Genomic DNA, 24,560 nt, shown 5'->3' on the forward strand with positions numbered 1-24,560 from the left:
CAACTGTTAACCCTGCTGCTGGTGAAGGTCTCGAGGTTCTGAGATTACACTATATGCTATAGATTTAATTGACCTAAAATGTGTATTGTGACATCAAAGTGTATGTATTTTAATATGCTAGATATCCATCAGCCAACCAATAACCAGTGATTTTATAGTAATTACTATACAGTACTGTACAATTAAGTATGATACTGAAATGCAATGAGTTAAAACCAAGCATGCATGTGCTTGTGCAATGGCATGTAATTCCTGTGCCTTAATTAAGTGACCACATCATGATCTAATTTATGTTGTACCCTCTTGTTAAAGTGCTGCCCCTTTGCAACAAGTTGCCATCCTTTAGACATCCAGCTAGTCATGGCAGTTAGTAGGAGTTACGCTAATGGTGAATAGAATTTGCCTGGCAAAAAGTAAATTCTTTTCCACTGGAAAGCAAATGAGTACAAGAAATGAATTAGCATCCGCCAGGTCAAGTTCATGCAGGACAACTTTAAATCTATATTTAGACAGGCACCTTAAATATATATATATATATATATATATATATATATATATATATATATATATATATATATATATATATATAGGCTTATTTAAGTGCGACAAATCTTCTGTTTGAGAAACAAAAAACACTTTAAAAATTATTTTTACGTGCAACATTTGTATGTAGTTTCACTTGTCACACTTCTGTTTGGTGGATGCACTGCTTGACACAAGATATTTGCATTTAGGTTAAGGCAGATGAACACCAACAAGAACCTAGTTCAAGGGCGGACCATAAACTGCATACTTGCAATACATTGGGGAGAATCTGTAGCATCTGCAGTGAAGCAGCAGTGATAATAGGACCTGTTAAGTGTGTGGTGTGTGACAGTGTGTTTCAGATATGTAAAAAATAAAATAAAAAAATAAAAATCCCATTATAAAGCTGGACAGTTTTGAGTATTTTAATATTATTTGTATTTTGTCTGTATTTTCAAGGGCATTTCCCATATTCTCATGTTCCTCACACTTTTCAGATGTGCACATCCATGTGAAAGGAAATAATTTAAGTGAGGCAGTGTCTGTTGCATAAACTACATCACATGCTACTATGTGACCATTTTGGGTCACAATGTTAGTGTTATTAACACTAATAACAATGTTAATAGTGTTATTAACATTAGATTTTCTATTACCTTGAATCTGTTATCTTTTGGTGTATTTACTGTACTTGTTTGAATGGCATCCATCAGTGTGTCATAGAGCAAGATATTAAGGAATAATGTTGTTCTCTATAAATAATTGTTAGGGGTTGTATCATATACTTATAATGTTGGGTATGAGGGCGATTTGGAATAAACTGTATTGGAATACAACTGTATGGGAAACCAGTTATCTTTAAGTAAAGCATGTTATAGCAAGCTGGGTGCCTGCAAGGCTTGTTGTCTTGTGGCCATGACCCCATGTTGTATCTAATGAAAGCTCCTTGATCATCATTTGGCCATTGTTGGCCTGGCAGTCCTCCACTTAGTAGTAAAACCACAGCCTGATTTGTAACCTTCCATTCTACTCATCTTCAAGACTTCCAAGGCAATTTCCTGTGGGACTGCTGGAGGCCATATATCAGTCATTCCAAAAGTTCCTAACACATCCTGACAGGACACCCCAGAAACATGGGGTTATGATATTGTACTTTATTGAGGAGGAGAATTGCTCATGTTGATCACAGGCACATGATAATAGCAACATTTAATCTGTAAAATGTTGTGAAGGTAGACATGAGCTGCATGTTGCCACTTTGCATTAATTGGCAATATTGGAATGGAAGAAGGACTCTCTTGCCTTATCGTCAGGTCTGCATGAAAAAATGAGGAATACACAATGATTATTGTGACCATGGAGATCCCCTTTATGGTGCTCCCCAAAGCATGCAAACACCGAGCAGACACCTGTCAGCTAACTGTCACATCGTCACATGTATGGCTTGAGAACCATCACAGGACCGGCTGCCATGGGTGTATTCTCATATGCAAAAGAAGATGAAAAGATTTATTAACATGGCAGGGAGTGTGGGTTCAGCCACACTGTGACATATATGTGTGGGGACCTAAAAATTCTGGAATTCAAATGTGCTACAACTGGCATTTTGTTGGAATTAGGACCTAACCTATTGTATCTGACCACTTGAGAACATGCCAGTATTCTGAAATGGCTACAAGACTCAAAACTCAGTTTCAAGGTGCATGTTCAAGGTGTGTGGTCTACTGCGCCATTGGGACCACATTTGGGAAAGCATGTTTGGTCTGATGGGTAGCAGGTGAACAACAGCTGAAACCATGGTCTTTTCAGCCAGGTTGAGATTATTGCTGATTATGTAGTCTATTGGTTGTTTCCCGTACATTTGGCCAGGCATGCAGTGACACATTCTGGCCAAAACCCCTACCTCTGTCATGTCAGTAAACCACATTGGATAGTGAATCTGTTCATAAACTGTGGTTCAGCTGTACATGTTTTAAATAAGATGGACCACCTACTGCCAATTCCCAGGTACAGCCTTCTTGCAGACTCTTAGATGCAGAAGGTGTGCATCTGCCCACCTTTAGAGCTTGTTCACCCACCTCAGCAACACTTGCTGGGAGGCAGTTGTTATTCCTACCATTTTTTCACAGAGTGCCTCAAAATGTGCAGTGGCCCAACACCTCAGACTTTTGGGTAATGGCACTGAGACTAGAACTGAATTGGATGGTGCTTGGTTTGTTGCTTCCAACTGCCTTGCCAAGTGTAGTGGCAGATTTCCTGCAACTTATGGACAGCGTCCATAATCCTGACAACTTTGTCTTCCATCAAGATGGTTCAGATGACACACAAGTCTGGCACATGGCATTGCACAGTCTCCTCTCTTGTTATTGTCCCAAAATGTGTGATTAGAAGCTCTCTTTGGCCTGTCACCTATGAGAAGAGATCATACATAGACCATGCCATTACAGGGGCATTGAGACAACTCACCTAGAGTTTGTGAACACCTTGGATGCAACAGCAAACTCAAAGAAAAATACTGAACTGGTATGTCACTCCAATCCTGTAATAACTGAGGAATTTTCTGTGCTCCACAGCATTTGCAATGTGGATTTTGGACAGTGGGCAGTGTGGTCAGGAGCCACTTATTTGATGAAAGTGGCTATTGACAAGGGCACCTAACAGTAACCGACTGTTTAAGTTTACATTTTAGACAAAAAGACATGATCATCTTTTGTGTGCAGGGTGTTTTTTTAACCAGGCTCTGGCAGTGGTATTTGAGTCAGCCTTCTTGTCGTTATCTGACCCCGTGATATACACTGTTATGCCTTTCATAGCTGGGTGCACTGCCTCTACGATTTCTGTGCCCATTTCCACATTGTAGGCACTTGTTATAGGTCAGGAACCTATAACTTCTCCACTGTGGTATTTGCAAACCAGTGTGTCACTTTTTTATACTTGGGCTTTACACCACAGATTCTTGTGTAAAGGTTCATGAGCCTGTACCAGTGGTAAGGCCACTGGTCTCTCTAAGACACTGAGCTCAGTCTTAGAGCTTCTGCATCTGCTCCTGCACCCATACCTTTTTGTTAGGTTACAGCCTCAGTATGCTCTTAGACATGCACAGAGCTTTTTAATGAAATGGACCCATTATGGAGTACCCCAGTCACAGAATGGATAAGGATCTAATCGGATTTGTCAGTCCTGCATCTTATTCACTGCTGCTGAGGTGCAACCAACTCCCAGAATGTGTACTACCAGAGCTTTCAGCCTAGGTGGTCCTCAAGTTCAGAGAATCAAACAAAGCCACTGGAATTGCATCAGAGTCTGTCACTGTAGGTGAGGCAGCTGTACTAAGTTTGTCTGAGCGCTTTCTTCGTTAGGCTGCTACATTATCTCTAACAGCTCTTGCATTTGGCCAGTGTCTCTTGGTAGCTCCATTGCATTTAACTTATACGTTTCTACGGGAGCTGAACAGCTAAGCGTTCGGCCCATTTTTGTCTCTGCTGCAACAGCGCAGGAAAGCGGCTCATTTTCTGCTGCTTGCTTCACTCCCAGTTGCAAAATGCAGCATCATTGGAAGGTAGTAGGTAATCAGCAATATTTCCATTCTGTGAGAGGTGTTCCTCACATGGTGCCATCAGCATTATGGTGCAGTTAGGTCAAGACAGTGGAGGTGCTTGTCAAGCTGGTTCCAAACAATTTGGGCAATTATATACATCATCCAAGTTCGTTGGGCATGGCACCTTGCCCTGAAATGAGGTCTGAATAGTTGCTTGGCTTAACCAATAAAGAGTTTTGTACTCTTTTCACATGGGCTGATGGTCACCAAGTGATGGCTTTTGTCACTTGGAGCAGAACAGGTACATGGAAATAACATGGGTACAAAAAGCAATTAAAGTCCAGATTTTTTTTTTTTTTGGTAAAATACTGTGTGCATGAATACCCATACAGTGTACGATGATACGGTTCTGCATGTCTAAGCCATTTGAGTTTTGATTGATTATGCCATTCCTTATTAAAATATTTCACACAGTACCGGTTAATTAAATAAACACTAGTATGGTTAGTACAAAGTAGTGTTTGAGCCTTGTACATCACATTGCCTCAAGCTCACAGTGCTTTCAGTTCTTCGATCCTGCCTTCTTTTCGGTTTTCTGCTTGTGTATTCCAGGAGCACATGGACTGGGCGCTGTGCCTTGTTCTCTCATTGTTTTTGCTTTCATAGTTACATACCAGTGCTCAGATTTCATTGTTTGACTCCTTGGTCACTTTTCAGTCGTCCATTTTGCTGAATTTCTTAAGCATATCAGTTCTTCAAAATATAACATTATGTTTGTTGTGTAGTATTTGTCATTTAGCAGAGATCTTTTATGTTGTTGTTAATCTTATTTAAAAAAGCACCCCTAGTCTGTGTAAAATGGTTCAACCCATCCTCCAGTAATTTTCCACTCACTCCTCTGCATTCACTGTGTTCACTAAGGGGAGGGGCATAACTGTGCATGGCCTCGGTTCACAGGTTGACTGTGCTGCATTTTCCTGTGCATGCCTTGATCTCTGTATAAGTCTAGACGAGAGTCTATAAGTCTGTATAAATCTTTTATGGTGAATTAACATTTTCATAAAGGGGGCACAGGAGTAGACAGGCTTTCTCCAGTCATATCACAGTTTCACAACCAGTGTTGATCAGACAGAGATTTTTTAAAATAAATGCTACTGAGTTTAAGGTAAAGACAACGCTAATACAATACCCACACATTTCTCACTCCTACCCAGCATGCCCGGCTGGCTAAAGATCACAACACTTAATCATACTCTTGCCCTCTGAATCCAACTGTAGCTAGGATTAAATTAGAGCAAGGCCCATTTTTATGATCAGAGGTCCGGCTTTCTGGTCTTCGTTGCTATGTAAAGCTGTAAGTTATTTAAGATTAAGATAGATCAGTCTGAATGCGCCTTGTTAGTAATAAATAATAAAAGTAGACTTTGACAGTGTTATTCCTGTGTAACACTTGCTTCACAGATGTAGGCTTACTGAATCTGTTTCAGAGAAGTGACAGTGAAATATATATATCTGAATAAATCGTCTTTGTGTTAATGGATCGTAGTCCTTGGATGCTACTTATTCACGTTTTTTCCCCCTTTAGGAATAGATTACATTTATACAATATAGTTGAACTTGAGAAGGCCTGCAGTTTAAAGTATGGAAGCTTTTCATTAACATTGTGTATACTTCAATTAACATCATTAATTACAGTATAAAACCAATAAATCAATATATACATGTAAGGCATGTTTCTCTATGTGAGTGATGTGAATGAATGATTTGTTCATTTTGAACGAATCCTTAATATGAATCGGGAACAGAGAGCGATTCGTTCAATTTGTATTGACCATGCATGCGCTACATCCTATAGGTTCTGTACAGGAAACATGATTAGTTCATCTCCGGAGTTGTCTGTTCATCACGTGACAGCCTCATAGGCTTCGGCTATGCGGTCTGTGAAGGAAAGAGAAATGATTATTTCATCTCCAGAGTCTGTGGGTCCGAGTCGTTCGTTCGTTCGCTCATCACGTGACAGCCTCATAGGCTTCAGTTAAGCAGTCTGTATCTGAAACAGAAGTTCTCCTGAGTCTTCGGGTCCCAGTTGTTGGTTCGTTCATCACGTGACCACTTCCTGGATCAGTATGTGACAGTCAATAATACTAATGTAACGCTGTATAATATTTAAGGATTATCCGGAAATTATCAAAAGACATGTGCAATGAACATTTTCTTGTTCCAGTCAGTCTCGTTTTGGCCTCGGATGATTTATAGTTTTGTCTTATTCTAAAATAAGTAAGTAGATATGTTGGCTATTAACACATAACATTGTAATCATATTCTGCTGAAATGAACGAAATGACTCGAAAAAGATTACTTCATTTTGCTGAGCGAGATTCAAAGATCTGAACTTCCCATGACTACTCTGTGTGAAGGGGGGGATGAGGCAAACTGGCCTAAACTGACGTAGCATGTGATACTTAAATATCTAAACAGAGGCATTTTCTTATTCTTACAGTTTTCTAGCTGTTTAATTCTTTCAATGCTTCTGTGCTATGGTGTTGTGGTCCTCTAATAACCCTGGATAACATTCTAGAGCAAAATGATCATGTAGTGGGATTCTATATTGCATCTTGAAATCTATTAGTAATATCAGCAGAAAAATAGCTACAGATACTGTTGATATGGATTGTATAGAATAAGAAAACTGTCTACAAGCAGCTCAATTACATCAGAAGCTGCAATCTAGCATAACAGGATTGATTTTAGGAGCATTTCATTCTTCATTCCAGTTTTGTCTTTGCAGTCCCAAACACCGTTATTTGTATATTTAATGCTATAGCACACATCTCAGTAGTGTGCACACATTCAACCAAATTGGATTAATGCACCAAAAAACAGGAGGCTGTTTGGATCATACAGCCATCATGGTGATATTTTGAAACACAGTGTTCATGTGACCGCCATAGAGAGGACATTTTAGAGGATTCTTACTTGTGAACATTTTATTTTATTTGTTCAGTAAAGGATATGTATTTGGGATATAGGATGAGCAGGGATTTAAATGAATTATAAAGCAAACATTGAAAAGGATCTCAAATAAAAAGATCGATCCTGCTGTGTGTGGCAAGGTAAAGACATGTTTAGGTTTTTAAGCAATTTTCGTGCCACAGCACTGAAGCAGGCATGGCTCAGTGAAGCAGTTCCTCTGCCACTGAGCCGAGCCGGTGGCCATTTTTGCGCTACTACAGGAAATTGTAGAGTAAAATGTCTGCCTGGGAAGAGGGGAACTTCTCTTAGCAACAAACTATATGTGTAACTGTTTATTGCACAAATCCTGTAGAAGGTTTCACAGTGCTTTTGTTTACGTCTCAGAATGAATTAACATTTAATATTGTACAATAACAGACTGCTCTCAGGGATTTTTCTCAGATAAACCCTTTATCTCTCCTTTATGTCAGGAGTATGGGGATTCTCGTTCCTCTCTAGGACCGATACTTGTCCGTGTTATGTGTAATATACTTACTGTGGCGTTTTCACAGAAATTGCAGCTAGTAATTTCAGCTTTTTTTATTATTATTATCTTGTCCAGCTTTGTGTAAATTTTTTGCAGAAATATTTCCACTGCAATCTATTCCCAGTGGGTAAGAAATGATAAACAGTGTTTGTGGTAGTGCTTGTGATTTTGGAAAATAGGGAAGGGGGTAAAGCATTACAGCAGCATTCCTGACTAACCCTGCTTTCAGGCTAGCAAATAACAAGTTGTCATTCTCAGTTGGTTGTGGGCATGGCATGTCCGTTTCCAATAAAAAAACATAGCCAGTATGTATATAGTTTGCTGTTTATTTATCGCTGTTTGTTCGAATATGTAAAAAGATTAACCCTTTGTTATGTTTTATTTCTACAATCTACTATATAGGCTTGATCTATTAAATAAATTGTACAATCTATAGTATTTCTAACATACATAACAACGTCTATTTTATAGGCCTGGTCTGAGGAATTTGGTCAGTTGTTTATTAATAAAATGGGATAAGACATGCACAAATCAGCTGTTCAAAACCACTGGAAGGTGAAATCAATAACGCTGATTAATTTCCTTACATCAATATCTGTCATGGGGTGGGCTATATTAGACAGTAAGTGAACAGCCAGTTCTTGAAGTTGATGTGTTGGAAGCAGGGAAAATGGGCAAGTGCAAGGATTTGAGCATCTTTGACAAGGGCCAAATTTTGATGGATAGATTACTGGGTCCGAGCTTCTCCAAAAGATCAGGTCTTGTAGTGTCCTAAGAAAGGACAACTGGTGAACCAGCAACATGGTCACGGGTGCACAAGGCTCATTGATATGCTTGGGGAGCGAAGATAGCTCGTCTGGTTTGATCCCACAGAAGAACTTTTCTAGCACAAATTACCTAAAACGTTAAAACATGTCAGAACACACTGCATTGCAGCTTGCTGCATGTTGGTTTGTGTAGCTACTCAACTGTACCCATGCTGGCCCCTCTCCACTAAAAAAGCACCTAGATTTCATGGGCATTTGACCATCAGAACTGGATCATGGAGAAATAGGAGAAGGTGACATGGTCTGATAAATAATGTTTTCTTTCATGTGGACAGCTGTGTGCATGTGCATCACTTACCTGCAGAACAGTTGGCACCAGGATGCACTATGGATAGGAAGCAAGCCAACAGAGGCAGTGTTCATCCCTGGGCAATGCTCTACTGGGAAACCTTGCGTCTTGGCATTCATTTAAAGGTTACTTTGGCATGAAACCCCTATCTAATCATTGTTGCGGACCATGTACACCCTTTCCTGGCAACAGTGACCTTTAATGACAATGGCCAAATTTAACAGGATAATGCATCCTGCCACACTGCAGGAATTGTTCAGGAATGGTTTGAAGAATATGACGTATGAATAAGAGTTCAAGGTGCTGACTTGGCCTCTAAATTCCCCATCTGATTGAGCATCTGCTGGATGTGCTGGACAAACTAGTTTGATCAGTGGAGGCTCCACCTCACAACTTACAGGACTTAAAGGATGTGCTGCCAATGTCTTGGTGCCAGTTATCAGACTACACCTTCTGATGTCTTTTGGGGCCCATTGCCTTGGCAGGTCAGAGCTGCTGTGGCAGCACATGTGGGGCCTACGCAATATTAAGCAGATAGTTTTAACATTTTGTTTGATCTGTGTTTGATAATCATGTTGCCAGAGCACGTCTGTAGTAATTATAATCCATTCACACAGGATAAGTCATCTTTATGTAAATGGGAGTGTCAATAACATGTATGCTTGGTTGTCTAGTAATATGGAAAGTAAACATGGTCTACATTTTTTTGTTTTGCATTTGCAAATGCTAGGTACTAGGCAAACAAAACACTAGACAAGTGCTATTTTTTTCAGGTTTCGGGAAACATGAGAGAAATGGAGCTCCTGGAGTTTCTTTACTTTGGACGGAATCCAAAGGAATATAATGAAAGATCACCAATTATCTTTCTACCAAATATCTGTCATTCTGGTTGGAAAGTACATTACCTGAGGTTATTTATACATTGGTTGGGACGTACGTGACCTGAGGTTATTTCTACTGCTTGTTGTATAGACGGTAATGACTGAACCTTTCCAGATATGTGTACACGCAGCCTATAACAATTTCCGAACATGACTGACTCAGATGGGACTAAAATCCCAGAAATAATCTGGGAATAATTACATTACCCAACTTACTCGCATTCAACTAGTCCAGACTCAGCAGGATTCGCTGGACTTTTAGTAGGTCATTTAGTAGGTTTGTAATGATTTTTTAAGAAATTGCAGGAACGTCAGAACGTCATTGTGTCACTGTTGAAATTATTCTTTTGCTGTGATGCTTGGAAGCAGCTTGTGTATATTTTGGTGGGGTGGGGGCGCGGGGGGGGGTAAATTTTTAACCCGTGATCATTACTTTAGTTGTATTTCAGTATATATATTGAGACGTTTTCAAACTCTGCGTGCAATATTACACAGTTGTCTTTGTTAGAGGAAAAGGTCTTTAAGGTATGCTTATAACACAAATTGTGCACAGAAACATGCCTCGATTGCACACAAAGTCTCGAAGCTCCACAGTACTAGGGTATGGTTGTCACTGCTTCTAGAAGAAAATGGTACAGTCCAGCATCGCTGCCCATCCCCCGCTCCACTTCATTTTCTCTCACTATATTGTCAGGATCATGATACGCTATAAAGCCTGCCGTTCAAGCTGAACTGAATATACACATTTTTCTTCATCGCTGTTGCTAAGAAACTGTACCGTTAATATTTAACATAGATTAAAAAACCCCTGCTGTTTATTAGAGGAATGTAAACAGAGTGCTTGACAGAATGTTGTGACAACAGGTCCACGGTGTTAGTCGTCAAACAGTAAAAACACATACAAGGAGAAAACAGGAAGCTACAAATCATCAATCACTCCGTATCGTAATTTTTTAATAATTTATATGAAGGTCATAGTCATTGCTTTTTTTAAAAAAAAAAATTCTTCATGCAGTGTTAAAATGATAGTGGTAGTCAGTATTTTTCCTCTCACTTAGCTTTTTTGTGTGTCTGTCCAGATGGTGGTCCGCTATAATTCCTATGTCCGGACCACATCCTTTTAAATATATTTTGAACAATTCATATATGATCAAAAGCATGCTGAAGGAAATCCCATAGTGTCCGGCAAAAGGACGAAGGAATAGCCTGGGGAATGAAGGACAGCCACAGTGAACTTTATAAAGTATAGGGGATAGAGAGCAATGAGCTATCCCCCTGTGTAGAAATAGGATAAGGTGAGACTTTATGGACATATGTTTGGTTCCCCCTCTGGGAGCACTTGGTACGTTCCAAAAATCCTTCCTCCCCTCCCCCTCTATTTTCTTTTAAAAGAGATGCTGTTTTTCCTATGTATGCATGTTTGAGTGTGTTCCCCCATGTAGGTAAAAGCTTATACTAGTTAAATTACAAGTTGAAATCTTGAACTTAAGATCTCTGTGTAGTGTTTAGCGCTTCTTAACCATCTGTAAAGTTATTTGGAAAAACCTAGCAGAAGAACTAGTATGCTAGTTTAACTAGCTATTGTGGGTGATCATTAAAACCCTGGCTGTTATGTATGAGATGTGTTGTGCAGTTGGATCTCAGGGATTTTTTTTTTTTCAATCGATGCAAACGAAGAATTAGATCCTGGAAATCGACTGAGATAGCGAAAGGCAACTTTGCAAATTTTCACAAGAAGGATTTAAGATGTAAGATTTTCTAACGTGTGTACAATTAAGCAGAACTGTGAGATTGGGCTTATTTAAGGATATGAAACAATGTGCAAAAAAAAGAAAGAGTGACTACTTAAATATTAATACCTTACCGATGTTTTTAGGATTTTTTTTTCTTGCAGTGTGGAACAATAGAGCAAGTGCTAATCGTTCAGATCCCCCCCCCCCACCTCATGTTACAGTGCTGCTGCAGGCATGGCTTTGTGGAACAGTTCCTCTCTCCTCGTGCCAGGCTGGTGGCCATTTTGAGTTACTGCAGGAAACCGTGGCGCAAAATGTCTGCCGGGGGAGGGGAACGTCTCTTAATTATTGAGGAAAAGAAATGGAAAATAGCTATGTGATTCAGGTCTTAATACCGAGCAATCTTATGTTCGGTTTTCCGGTCCGAAGCCTGATGATCGAATCATCATTTGTTTTAGCTCTGACTTAAATATGCTAATAAACTAAGTACTAATTAACTAGAGCACCTGAAACCTCTTTGCACCGTGTGATTTAAAAGCTAAAGGTCAAAAGGCCTTAACAACGTCTAAAATTTTTGCTTGAATGTGGAAAAAAGGGGAAAAAAAAATACAACTCCCAGGAGACAGGTTCTGTCCTTTTGCAGCACTCAGACAAAAATGGTTCATTTTTCTTGTGTGTTTAACAAGTAGCATATGGCACTAATATTTGTATTTTTTTCCCCACAGGAAATAACACACTTTGATCGTCTTTTCTTCTTGACCGCCAATTCTTGACCAGTAGTAACAATTCTCAGACCTGATCAACTTGTGGTAAGTCTTATTTTCATGGATAGAATTATCATCTTCCTTATTCTTTGCACCACATACACTTAACACAAACAATATACAGTAATCCCCCGTTTATAATGTTCCAAAACCACCCGCGATGACCGAAAATCCACGATACACACCCCCAAATGCTTTTTTGTATTGTTTAAGCCGTAAATGACCCTACCACACGCTTTAAACTCACATTTGCGAGCATATAGCGAGGCGAATTTTGGGTAAATTCGTAGAAATATTACATTTATAGTGAGTACTGTATGTATGTATGTTTCTTGTCAGAAGCCTTAGAAGGTGCAGAGCGTTTGGGCGATATAATAGGGCTTGCAGAAAAAACGTAAAAATACAGCGTACACAGAACAACATGAAACACTTGGGACAGTGACACGCGAAAAACTGGGATGCTGGAGAATTCTGCTTCCCTTTCCCCAACTGCACGCATAGCCAGCAGCCAATCACAACCGTGATTAAATGAATGGGGCATTCCGATTGGCCAGACTCGTTTCGCTACGCTGTACAGTATTTGATATATTATTAACATTTTACTTTATTTTAATTCATGTTTATATTTTATAATTATATTTTTATTAATAAATTACCTTATTTCAACATAAAAACAATTCACTATAAGGTTCGCGGTACCGCGATATACCGGGAAAAAAATGAGTTACGTTCCAAATAAAATTCCGCGATATATATGAACCGCGATATCGAGGGGGATTACTGTACATCTAAATGTATGTACTCTGCTCAATGACAGTAAAGTTGAATCTAATCTCATCTGAAACAGACACTAAATTCAAACCACATGTCACATTATTATTTTGGAACACACTTGTTTAATCATAGGAGTAATAATAAGAGTACCGTTTATTTACAGTCTGAAATCTATAATAAAATTCGAAGGCTAATCATGTCTTTTTCAACAAACTTATAGTAGTAGACCATGTGTTGTGTTTGCCCAAACCACATTAAGTAGACAAGTGGAGTATAACGACAAATATCTATTAAACTGAAGTTAATTTTAAGCTCAGTTTTGCTTATGAATGCTTGTAACCTTTGCAAACACAATGAACAAACCAATGAACAAATGAAATGTGGGTCATTTTAAATTGCTTGTTTTAGGCACAACATTAGGCATACCTACAAAAAAGAAACAATAGAAATTCAAATTGCAATAGATTTGCAATACTGAAAGATGGAAAAAACACTACCATGGGTTCAGACAGACCTAGTTTCTTCTTCACATGTATGATTGCCTGCTTTTGTAAACAGCATTATAAGGTCAACGACTTGCTCGTCTCTTACTCTTTCAAAACGTGACCTATACCTCCGCTACACTCTGTAATGAGTTACCCGTATGCTTAACAAACTTCAGAATGCTAAATATAAGAGCATTAAGAGAGACCATATTCAGTTGTTGTGGTTGTTTTGCAAGTCGGTTAAGGTTTGTCTGGATGTTGCAAGACTCTACAAGGGGTGCTGTAGCAGTTTTAGCCAACATCCCGTAACTTTTAAAGATATTATTTCTTGTTATCAGCATCTGCAAGGTTGTAAAACAGCAACCACGGTGTCAGAAGCTTTGCACACTGGAAAAGCTTGGGCTCTGTCATCTAAAGATTGTGAGGTTAATCTTGACAGTGCTGAAGCTGGCTGACTTCAGGTGTCTAGGAGGAAGTAGCTGTCTTGTGACTTGGTTGGCAGGTGTCATGTGATGGGGTGAGCTAAATAGTGCATGTGCACACTGGGAAATGATAACTGCGGGGGAATGGGTATAGAAAGTTTCAGGTTATGTGCTAAAATCCTAGTGAACCAGTGCAGATTTTTTTTTTTTTTTTTTCCAGTTGGGCCATATGAAAAATGAAAGTTTCTTGACGTGAGTTTCTTAAAAATACAGTAAAGGATGAACCAGAATGATAGTGTAGAGGAATGGGAAGTACACTAAAGGCCGATCGGCAGAATTGTCAAACCAGTCAGCATCAGATGTATATGATGTAATTGTGTCCTTTATCTGTGGTAAGTGTTTTACTAGAATTCGAGAAACACCAGACTGAAGCATTGAACCTAAGGCACTTGAATCTGATTACAGAGGTACAGCAGGGACATTCTGCTTCTTCCCTTGTCCGTCCCTTACATGTGATGCTCCAGAGAACACTACAGTAATCCCCCGCACTCGCGATAAATGAAAATCCGTGATACATGGACACCACCCCCAAATGATTTTTTTTATTGTTTAAGCCATTAATTACCCTCCCACACTCTTTAAACTCGCACAGAAAACATTTACAAGCATTTAGTGAGATGAATTTTGTGCAAATGCATAGAAATATCACATTTATAGTACTGTATGTATGTATGTATGTTTCTTGCCAGAAGCCTTAGAAGGTGCAGAGCGTTTGGGCAATATAATAGGGCTTGCAGAAAAAACGTAAAAATACAGCGTACACAGAACAACACCAAACACTCGGGACAGTGACATGCGAAAAACTGGGATGCTGGAGAATTCTGCTTCCCTTTCCCCAACTGCACGCATAGCCAGCAGCCAATCACAACCGTGATTAAATGAATGGGGCATTCCGATTGGCCGGACTCGTTCCTCTAGCTGTACTGTATTTTGATTTTCAGCATCCCCGTACCGCTACGCTGTACAGTATTTGATATATTATTAACATTTTACTTTATTTTAATTCATGTTTATATTTTATAATTATATTTTTATTAATAAATGACCTTATTTCAACATAAAAACAATTCACTATGAGGTTTGCGGATACCGCGATATACCGGGAAAATCCGCAAAAAAAAATTAGCTATTTTCCAAATAAAAATCTATGATATATCCCGGGACTGCGATCTATGAACTGGATTGTTGGATTTTTAAAATCAGATGCTGGAAAAACTTCCGAAAGCCCCTTGCTTGTTCAAAAAAGTGATGGTTATGGATACATGATAAAAATAAAAACAGAATAAGGAACCAACTATCTAATATTCCAGCTCTGAAATACTCGATTTAAGGGATTGGTAATACTTTCAGAATGATGGACATCAGATAAACTGCACTTCGGAGCATACGGAATGCCTGCACCTTCTCGTCTGCTTGTCCCTCATTCACTGTGCAAAATGCCAAGGGTCTTGCTAAGCTGGTGGCCATTTTGTGTTACTGCACTGTCGAAGGCTGCTCATACGAAATGGTCGTACGTAGGAGGGGCTTTTAAAGGAACCTCGGCAGAAATATGCCACATCGCATACTGCTCCAACTAATACTGCTGCTCTTGTCAAGTTCATAGTTTGCAGTGTTCACAGGTTGTAGTGTTCTGCTTTTTTTTTTCTTCTTCTTTAGAAATTTGTTATCAAGAGAAAAAAAGGAACAAGACATTTGACATTCTAGCCAGTCAGTGCTAAACATTTCGTGTTTAATGAACACTGCATCTGGCTCATGTGTTTGGTTAAAGCTATCAAATTTTTATATTTTTAATTAAACACCATCAGGTAAAATTTTGTTCTCTAGTCCAGGGTGTGTTTTTAATTTATTATGGAAGAAAAATATATTTCTTAAAGTGTATTCCTTCAGTTCAGTGATTATTTTTTTTTGCATTAGGAGGATATGGAGCAAAAGGCATTTGTTGGGGGGAGGGTTTTGTTTTTAGCAGAACAAGTCTCAGCTGGTTCAAACTGGTTTCTGCTGCATGCCTCTGATTGGCCAGCGTTGCTAATATCTTTCTCCTAACACCACGAAAGAAAACGTACACTAATGCTCCTTTAAGCATGTTTTACTCTTTAACAAGGCTCAGTATTTAAAGCTTGCTGCCTCACTTAAGGTCTAGTGCTATAGTGTGAGTGCTATAGTACCTGAATGAGCACTGTATCATAGACCTGTGCACTTTTGTGCTATCAGAATAGAGCGAGCTTTTATTTTTCATATCTGTATTATTTCTCCAGCTTACATCTGCTATAGATTGCCTGCAGAATTTCCTTGCAGAATGTCTCACTCCCAATGTTTAGTATACACTGTTCTGTGAGTGTGTCAGGGATGGAGCATGGTAACCAGGAGGTATAAAATGCTGAGAGTCTTTTCAAACATGGTGATATGCCTTTGAATCGTTTTGGTTTTATCGTGAAGAATAGGCTGTATTGAATACCTGTGATAATATTACATTTTTATTATGAGTTAAAAAAAGGGGCATTCAAAGACCCCCCCCCCCATACTGGTAACATTTGGTATAACCCTCTACCCTGTATAGCCTTCTCACTTACTCTTCTTCAGCCGACTTTGTCGTCTTTCCGAACACACCCTTGCTAATTTAGTGCCAGTGAAATTCATTCTTCAGTTCATTCCGAATAACATTCATTGTTACTAATTCCGTATTCAAATAACCAGGACTTATACAAGATGCCCTCAGTTAAAGATACATAAAAGATTTAAGAATTGAATCAGGTTTGGTTCAGTCCCACCAAATGCTAATATAATCATGTCCACACGTAACGCTTTGTTTGGAATGTTACCTGTGTGAACTCGGCTGACTCTGCAAGATTAAAGAACATGTTTTAACAGATTAAACAATAACTTGCCCGAGATCTTTAATGCGATCCCTGTCTTGACTGAGTAGAACGATTTATTTATTTGTGGATGTGTTTTAAGTTTGTTCAAGGCACACATTCGCAGTGTGCTCTTGTACCTCGACTCGATCCTGATCAAATTTCGGCCCTGTGTATTATGACCTGCATGCCTTTTTTTTATTTATTTTTTTTTTTTTATCTGTAGTCAAATTCATGTCTGGTCTTCCATACAGACGTCTGCTAGCGATATTGCTCGTTAATATAGAAATCGGCTCATTACTACACTCATCAAGTCCTAGTGAACTTAGTCTTTTGTTTCGTGAAAGAATAAGATGGTCCCCACATCATACAGCGTGTGGTTTTGAAATCTTAACGAACACTTTAAAAGTGCCAAAATTTACAGAGCATGTCTGATGCCTGTCGGGAAAAGGATTGGCTTTTAAATGTGGCCTGGAGAGATTGGTGCTTTCAAGACCTCCAGATTGAAATGTGTTGCATATGTATTTATATGTTAATTTCCGTGTGCACAGTCCCTATCCGTGATAATCAAGACAAAAGCAGTGGTGTAAAGCTGATTCACCTTGAGAGCAAGAAACTTGGGTGGACTTTGAACCTTAAAGGGATTTGACAACCTTCCATATGAGATATGAAATAAAAAATAATCTGTCAAGTTCTGATCAAAAGTCCCAAATGAGGAGGTTTGTATTTACTACATTGCTAAATTTGGTTAAATGTTTGTGAAGACTGCTGCTTCTGCTATTTTGAGGGGCAAAAATGGTCTTGGCAATGGGGGCTAACTATTGCAGGGAGGCAAACATCCGTACTTGGCACCTGAAGGTGCTGAATTTAGCTTATTGTGGAAAGTATAATAGATGATTTAAATATAACCCATGAACCAGTCCATGCTAATGTGGTCCTGATTCATCCATGTTTTGAATATGACAGCGTTTCAGTTGTTGAGTCACAGGACTGATCATAGTTTTGCTTTGAATGTTTGTACTTGTACACTGGAAATAGTGTGAACACACGGTGCTTTTACACAAGTCTTCATTTTCTCCAGATATTAGATCTACAACCTGCCAGCTTTCGAGGACATGTGGTACTCACACCAATCGAGGTTTCTCATTATTCCTTTCGTGATTTGAAAACCTGTTAAAACAAAACTGAGGCCTCTGACTTCTTTTAGAAGAATTCGATACGAACTGTATAGTCAAGTTCGCTTACCTGGTGTTCTGAGCAACATTTTCCTCCACTGACTGTGAAAGTGGCAAGTGGTGCTTTCGTTTGCTTACATGCTTCATGCTAATAAATCTCACACCCTCATGATTAGAGGGCTTGAATTGGCAATTTAAGCATATACAGTCTTTAAGTTATTAAACAGATGGCTTTGTCTTGCTCCCTCTTGTGTCGAGTCAGAGTCGCACATCCTGTCACCCCTTCACTTTGTGAAAATGGTACGGTCTGGGACGAGCAGTAATTTTCCATCCTGTTTGCTCAGTGCTGCAGTGGGGGGGAGGGGAGAGTGTTTGTCTTTTTCATGGATTTTGTTCTTTTTTCCTAATTTATTTAGAAGTTTTTGTTCACTTTTTTTTTTTTGCCACACATGTCTGATTGCCCTGGTAAAACTGTGGATCCATTCATTTTTGCATTTCTGACAAAGATTTGCCATGTAGAGAGAGATTTTTTTTCCATCTACAAAACCGCTCTCCAGATTATTATTGTATTGTTTATCTGGTGATTGTGATTGTGATTGTGACTTGTTTTTTTACACTGTGTTCTGGTGTTGCTGGGAAGATCACAAAGAATATGCTCCACCCCTCTGTGCACGTGGTACAGTCCCAGCTGAAGTTCTCTCCCTCGCTCACTCTGTCTCGCCTATATATAGGGTGAGCGAGAGGAAGGCTAGTTGCACTTGCATTCTTGTTCATGGCCTTCGTCTGAAGCTCACACAGGTTTACATTTTGGTTTTTTCCCATGTTTCTTCTCATACAGGATCTTTACGTACACTTTTATGTCACTGCTATAATTGAGATATATAAGAAAAAAGCAGAATTGTTTAGTATATTTTCCTGTTCTGCGCATCTTGTGTTTGTGTGCCGCGAAGTTGTTAGCATGAACGCAGCATGGTTTGGATTGTCGCTGTGGGTTCTTTAATGGAATGATCCTGGATTTCTTTTCAGTGTGTGATCTTTTCTTCATGTAAAGACAACTCTTGTGTTCAGTCTTGTGCATGTCTCTAACATTTCTGTTTAACGGTACGTGCTGTGGGTATGTTGATTCTGGCGTCGTGCGATCGGTTACCGTTGAATGTTCTTTGGAAACGTTCTGCTTTTTTAGAATTCGGATATGTATTGCGTAGCGTAATCTTATGAATTAGCCTGTTTGGTTTATGAATACGTGTGTTCATGTCGGATAATGTTCACTTGGAATGTGTTATGCTTCTGAATTGTTTCTGGCCTTTGGCTTAGGGCAGTGCGGTTGTTAGCAACAACAGGCACTGGTGTTGCTGCACAACACCCTGAAGCACATGGTAAAGTCCTAGCGGTGCACCCCTCCCCCTCCGCTTTCTCTCACTCTGTATTGCTCTTTTGCTCCCTAGCTCCTGTCTACATGGTGTTTGCTCTTTGGACCGAGAGGCTTTGCTCCCTGCCTTGCTCACATTCTTTCTCTCGTCAACTTCCACGCGAAAAGATACGACAATCCGTTCAACAATTTTGCACTTGGCCTATACTTGCATATACTTCTTCACACCGAATGCATGAATTGATTTGTGTATTTAACCTTTCACTTCTGTGAGAGGTTTCTAACTTGGTTGCTAAGTGTTACATTACATTACCTGTGTGCGTGATTCACGGCCATGAAATCATGAAACTTGCTGTTGAATCAACAACGAAGTACAGAATTTAGATGGAACTATAGAAAAAAGATGGACCGGGAACCGAGGCACCAGTAAAACAACCAAATTAGATTTATTGCCATCTCAGACTTTTAGTCCTGGACTGTTCAGAAACATTAAACGCATCAACTTAATCAGGAAAGGGAATGGCTTTGTTTACTGTCTGTATTCTTCTCAACAGGTTGTTGTATTTAGCTTTGTGTATTATGTAGAAATCAGATTTGCCAGTAACCTAGACTGTATCCACCAAATAACAGTCTTTAGAGGTTTGTTTCACTTCCGCTAACCATGGTGTGTGTAAAAACTGACTTTTGGTTAAAAATGGAGTAGACAGCCACGCATTTAGGTGTGTCTGCTAGGCGGCACAGACACACCCTGGCCCACCTATAGGTACACCAATATGTGGGAGTCTGGAGTCTCTTCAGTATCTTTGGGCTGCTTGTCACCACAGAAATCTGGTGATGAAGATCGAATTCATCTTGAGTCACTTTTTGTGAACTCCTTCCTCTCTCTGCTGACAATGCAGTTCGATTCAGTTTTTCTTTTTTACAAAATTCTCTGCCTTGATTTAATCGACTTGTTTGGCTGGGAAACATGAAGACGAGACTCGAAGAAGAGTGTATGGGATTGGAACACCTATGCCTTTCACTGGGATACATCACTTTTTTGCTTATGGAAGAATTCCTTTAATCCCCACAGGAAGACCTGAGAGCTTCTGAAAAGTATTGAGTTCTCAGTAGATGCTACCACATATCATATTCAGCTAGAATCAATATAACCAACAAAACCTTTTATTGAAAACACCATTACCAAAATGGAGAATCTGATCTGCACACCAGAGGTAGCTACTTGTGTGAACAGTGATTTGCAGCCTTCAAAGAATTTTCAAGCACAGATGTGATCATGGTATACACCTGTAGCCAGAACAAAATGTCCTATTGTTAAGCTGCATGGCTGCAGCTCTGAAATCTCTGAAGTTGACCTGCATGAGCTCTGAAGTTGACAGAGGTCACTCAAGACCTGCTTCAAACAGCCACAGTAACATGCATCGACTATGGTCATAATTGATTACAATTAATGATCAGTTTACTTGGTAAACGCCACCAAATGCCAGCAGTAGTATGATGCATACTAGCAAAGGCTAAGGAGTTTAAGATGCCCTAAATATTCTTCCTTTCTTGGTCTTGTGATGAAACAAATACATGTTTCTACAGGTCTAGATCTAGGTCACATGCTTTATGTTGATTCATAGATCTGATTCATAGATTATAAATCTGTGGTTTGTGCCAAAGGCACCACTGAAGAGACTGGTCAATTTATAATTTCCTGAAAGGGTTAAAAAAGGAAACGGATATTTTAAACACAGATGTTGGGATTTATAGCAAAAGCTTTATCATTAAATTTGTCTTCCTTTTTTTTTTTGCTTCACCTTTCCCATCTCTCTTCACAGACCATTGGTGTCTGGTAAAAACTTTGGGAAGAAATTCTCTCATGTTTCTTGTTCTTTACTGCTATTATTTTTCATAACATGCAAATCTTTTTCTCGTTATACTTTTACTTCAGTGTCTTAACTATTTGCATGGGTTTAGGAGCATGTAATACTCCTGGGTTTCTGATTACTTCAAGTTAAACTACAATATCTGCATCATCTGTCAGCGTAGTTCAGCAAATGGATCAAATCAGAAAATATCAAATCGACGTTCCAAGCCACTATTTACTTCAAGACTTAGCTCTTACGAATCAATCCATCTCCAAGTTTGATCTGTACAATTTATATAATGGCACAAATCTATAATTAAACTAACATTTTTTCTTAACATCTTGAAAAACATCAGCAATTACTTGGACTAGTCAAAGCTAGAGAGCTTAAAAAATTTGCACTAAACAAGCATATTAGCAAATAAATATAATAAGCAATTATGTTCTTTCATTTAAATAACCAAGTTGTCACTAACTGCTAACTAATAGCTACTAAATTAAATGCTAAGTAAATACCTAAGTGCCTGCTCATCTTCACTAACTCAAGACTATAAATCCTGAAGGATGAGGTCTATGGAGGTGCAGAAATTCAGTAGAGTTCTGCTAATTAACCTAAACATGTTTTCTCGGGCACAAGTGACCTTTGTTTTGCCTGAAAATTAGATATATTGTTTTGAATTATTGAAAGTTTGAGTAAAAGCTGTATGGACGATTAACGTCAGCATTTAAATAAAAAATAAAATAAACAGCGCAGTCAATTTGGTATGCATTTCCAGCATGGAAGTTATTTTTATGCATTTAACATTGTTTACTTTGTTGGTTTACTTTGAATATGCTCCGTATTTATTCAGTTGGCAGATGATTCAAAGCCACTTTCAAATGAGTCTGAGTCCAGTTCAAACACAGAGCAGAGATGTCATGCTCAAGGATCCATCTTTGTCAGCCCCAGCATATAGAATAACAAACTTCAGGGCGCTAGCATGACTGTCGTATCGTTAAGGTCGTTTAGTTTTATGAACCAAGCCACGATTTGAGGATAACATTCAGAGATTACTTTTATGATGGTGGTTTCTGGTTCTTTATGGTCTTAGGAGACTGATGAAATTTGAGAAATCCAGTGTGTTGTGGCGAGTGTCTGCCTTTCTGACTGCAACAATTTACAGGCTTCAGAGGAACAACAGAAAAGTCTGAACTTTTGCAAGCTGTTTAGACATTGCCATAGGCATGTATCCCATGGTTTCATACAAGCTGCCTTCTCTACAGAGCATCTGCTAATGAGAAGCACATACGCTATATAGAGGTTATCTTACGAACTTTCCTTGTCATGTTCTGTCGTTAGCATAAGCCAGACACTGGGTCAAGGAAAATTCCTTCATGTCTGTCCATGTGATGTCAGTACCATCGAGATAAGTGAAATTGGGTAGTTTTAACGATTTTGTGAATCATAATCAACACATGATGGAACTTTTACATGACCGTTCCACATGTTCTGGAAACCTCGGTGGGAAATCTGAGCGTTACAGATTGCAGATAGATGCAGCCACATGGAATCACTGGCTATGTGGACAAGTCTGGAGTGAGTGGTGTGTGTGTGCGCACACACACACACACACACACACACACACACACACACACACGGAAGCCCTACATCTAAACCACAGGCTTACTTCTGTTGACAATCCAACAGGCACTGACTAATGTAGGTTAAAGTTATGAAATCTGCTTGCACTTGAGACAAATAGCAGCAGGTCTCGTACCTTTGGAGTCCAGGGTATGCCACACTTATTTCAATAATGTGGAAACCTAGGCACAAAATGCTAAGCATTTTAGTGAAGCAAAAATTGTTTTCTAAGGTGGGCTTATATAGGACAATTTGTCATGCTCCCTCTAATGTTGATGCATAGCTGTGCAGCTTTTACAACCGTGCCCTTGGTAAAAGTGGTACGATCCATGCGTAGCTGTAATTTTCCACTCGCTTTGTGCAGCAGTGGAGGAGGGGAATTATTTCAACTGTTTACCGTGTGGAGATTGACTAAAGCTAGACACTTTTTAATATATGTAATCTCACAACTATACATAACACGTAAAGCTTGTACTGGTCCAGACGACGCACTTTTCTAGTTTTCTGCTAGCACAAGATCCAGTGCTTTGTCTGTATCTCTACTGAGGGAGAGCAAGAGAGATGTCCAGTTTCCTACCATGATCTTAAATCAGCAGAATCATGATTTCGGTTTTGTCTGGTCATTCATAGCGTCTGACATCTTAGCAAAACTGTCAGCGTATGGCTCCCTTTCTCTTATGTCAGGCTTCACCTAAGGCACCACAGGAAAAGCTTTGTTGCTCTGCTTTGTCTGTAAAGTCACTAGATCTGGGCTTGTATAGTAGTAGAAGTAGAAATTTGTCCTCGGACAAATACCCAGATTGTTTAAAAGGTTCCTTTTAAGATGGTGAACACAGGTTTACTAGGGCGTTTTGATTTACTGTGCCATAACAAGCCTGGCACACAGCTAGTTAGTAGCTCTGTTCTGCTTAACTAGCTGTGCCAGTTCTGCTCTGATTTTATTTTTTAATGAATAAATTTCAGATGTCTTAATCAACGTCACCGGAGGAATTTATAATGGGCTATATTTCTGTCATGCTCCCTCTTGTGTGGAAACTGAGCTGAACAGCTGAACACCCCCCTCATTGAGGAAAATGGTACGGCCTGTGACTAGTTGTAATTTTCCACTCTCTCTGTGCAGAGGTGGGGGAGGGGGTTGATTTTTTCCAGCTTTTACCATGTGGTTTTTGACAATTTTGCTTAAGTATCTTTTACACATTCTTTTGTCCTCTTGAATGCATTTGGTAGCTTGTTTTTAAAAAATAAGATTCGGTCTAATAAGGGTTCGACCCTTCGAACCTGGTTCGCAGTCTTGTAGCTATGTAGTGTTGATGATCCTACAACATGGTGTGGCGTTAATGGTCACACCTGAACACAATTTGCTACACCCAGGAACATGCAGTGTTGGTTGCTTGTCTAGTCCTCCTTCCCCCTCTGGTTCTGTGTGTGTGTGTGAGAGAGTGTGTGTGTGTGTGTGAGCTCTTCACGGCTGATCCGTTAGCTCACTGGTACATATTGCTTGCTCTGCAGCTGATTGGGCCAAGCTACTGAGTGGGAATGAACTTTTGAATTTTTGTCGCTTATCTTAACTGAATATTTTACGTAAGTGGAAACGTAAAGCTACATTTCCGTGGTGAGGTTCTTAAACGGATTTCAGTGTCATGAATGACCCTGAATGTGAGGACTTGCGGATGGTGCCACGACAAGTGGCATGATTTAACATGTTAGCTTGTTTGCTAGCTAAAGCATGCTCAGGTTGTTTTTTCAGGAATTGTCATGCTCCCTCTTGTGTTGACTGTGCAGTTGAACCCCCCCCCCCCGTGTTAATGGTACGGTCTGTGCTGGCTGTAATTTTCCACTGCGTACAACAGTGGGGGAGGGTTCTGGTGTTCACCATCTTCTAATGGATTACTGA

General features: G+C 39.4%; 1 protein-coding gene across 6 annotated transcripts in view; it reads left to right on the top strand.

Moving 5' to 3' along the window:
- The window catches only part of atf7ip (activating transcription factor 7 interacting protein), a 52,074-nt gene that overhangs the window by 465 nt on the left and 27,049 nt on the right, over positions 1-24,560 (top strand). For 5 of the 6 annotated variants that reach the window (XM_058379999.1, XM_058380000.1, XM_058379993.1 and 2 more), the window contains exon 2: positions 12,018-12,101. The gene's annotated coding sequence lies outside the window, so the exon portion shown is untranslated. Of the gene's footprint in view, positions 1-12,017; positions 12,102-18,536; positions 18,623-24,560 lie in introns of those variants that run through there. The other variant, XM_058379994.1, reaches the window with a different exon arrangement.

Source organism: Hemibagrus wyckioides, linkage group LG26, assembly GCF_019097595.1.
Source record: "Hemibagrus wyckioides isolate EC202008001 linkage group LG26, SWU_Hwy_1.0, whole genome shotgun sequence".
In the NCBI taxonomy this organism is placed as follows: Eukaryota; Metazoa; Chordata; class Actinopteri; order Siluriformes; family Bagridae; genus Hemibagrus; species Hemibagrus wyckioides.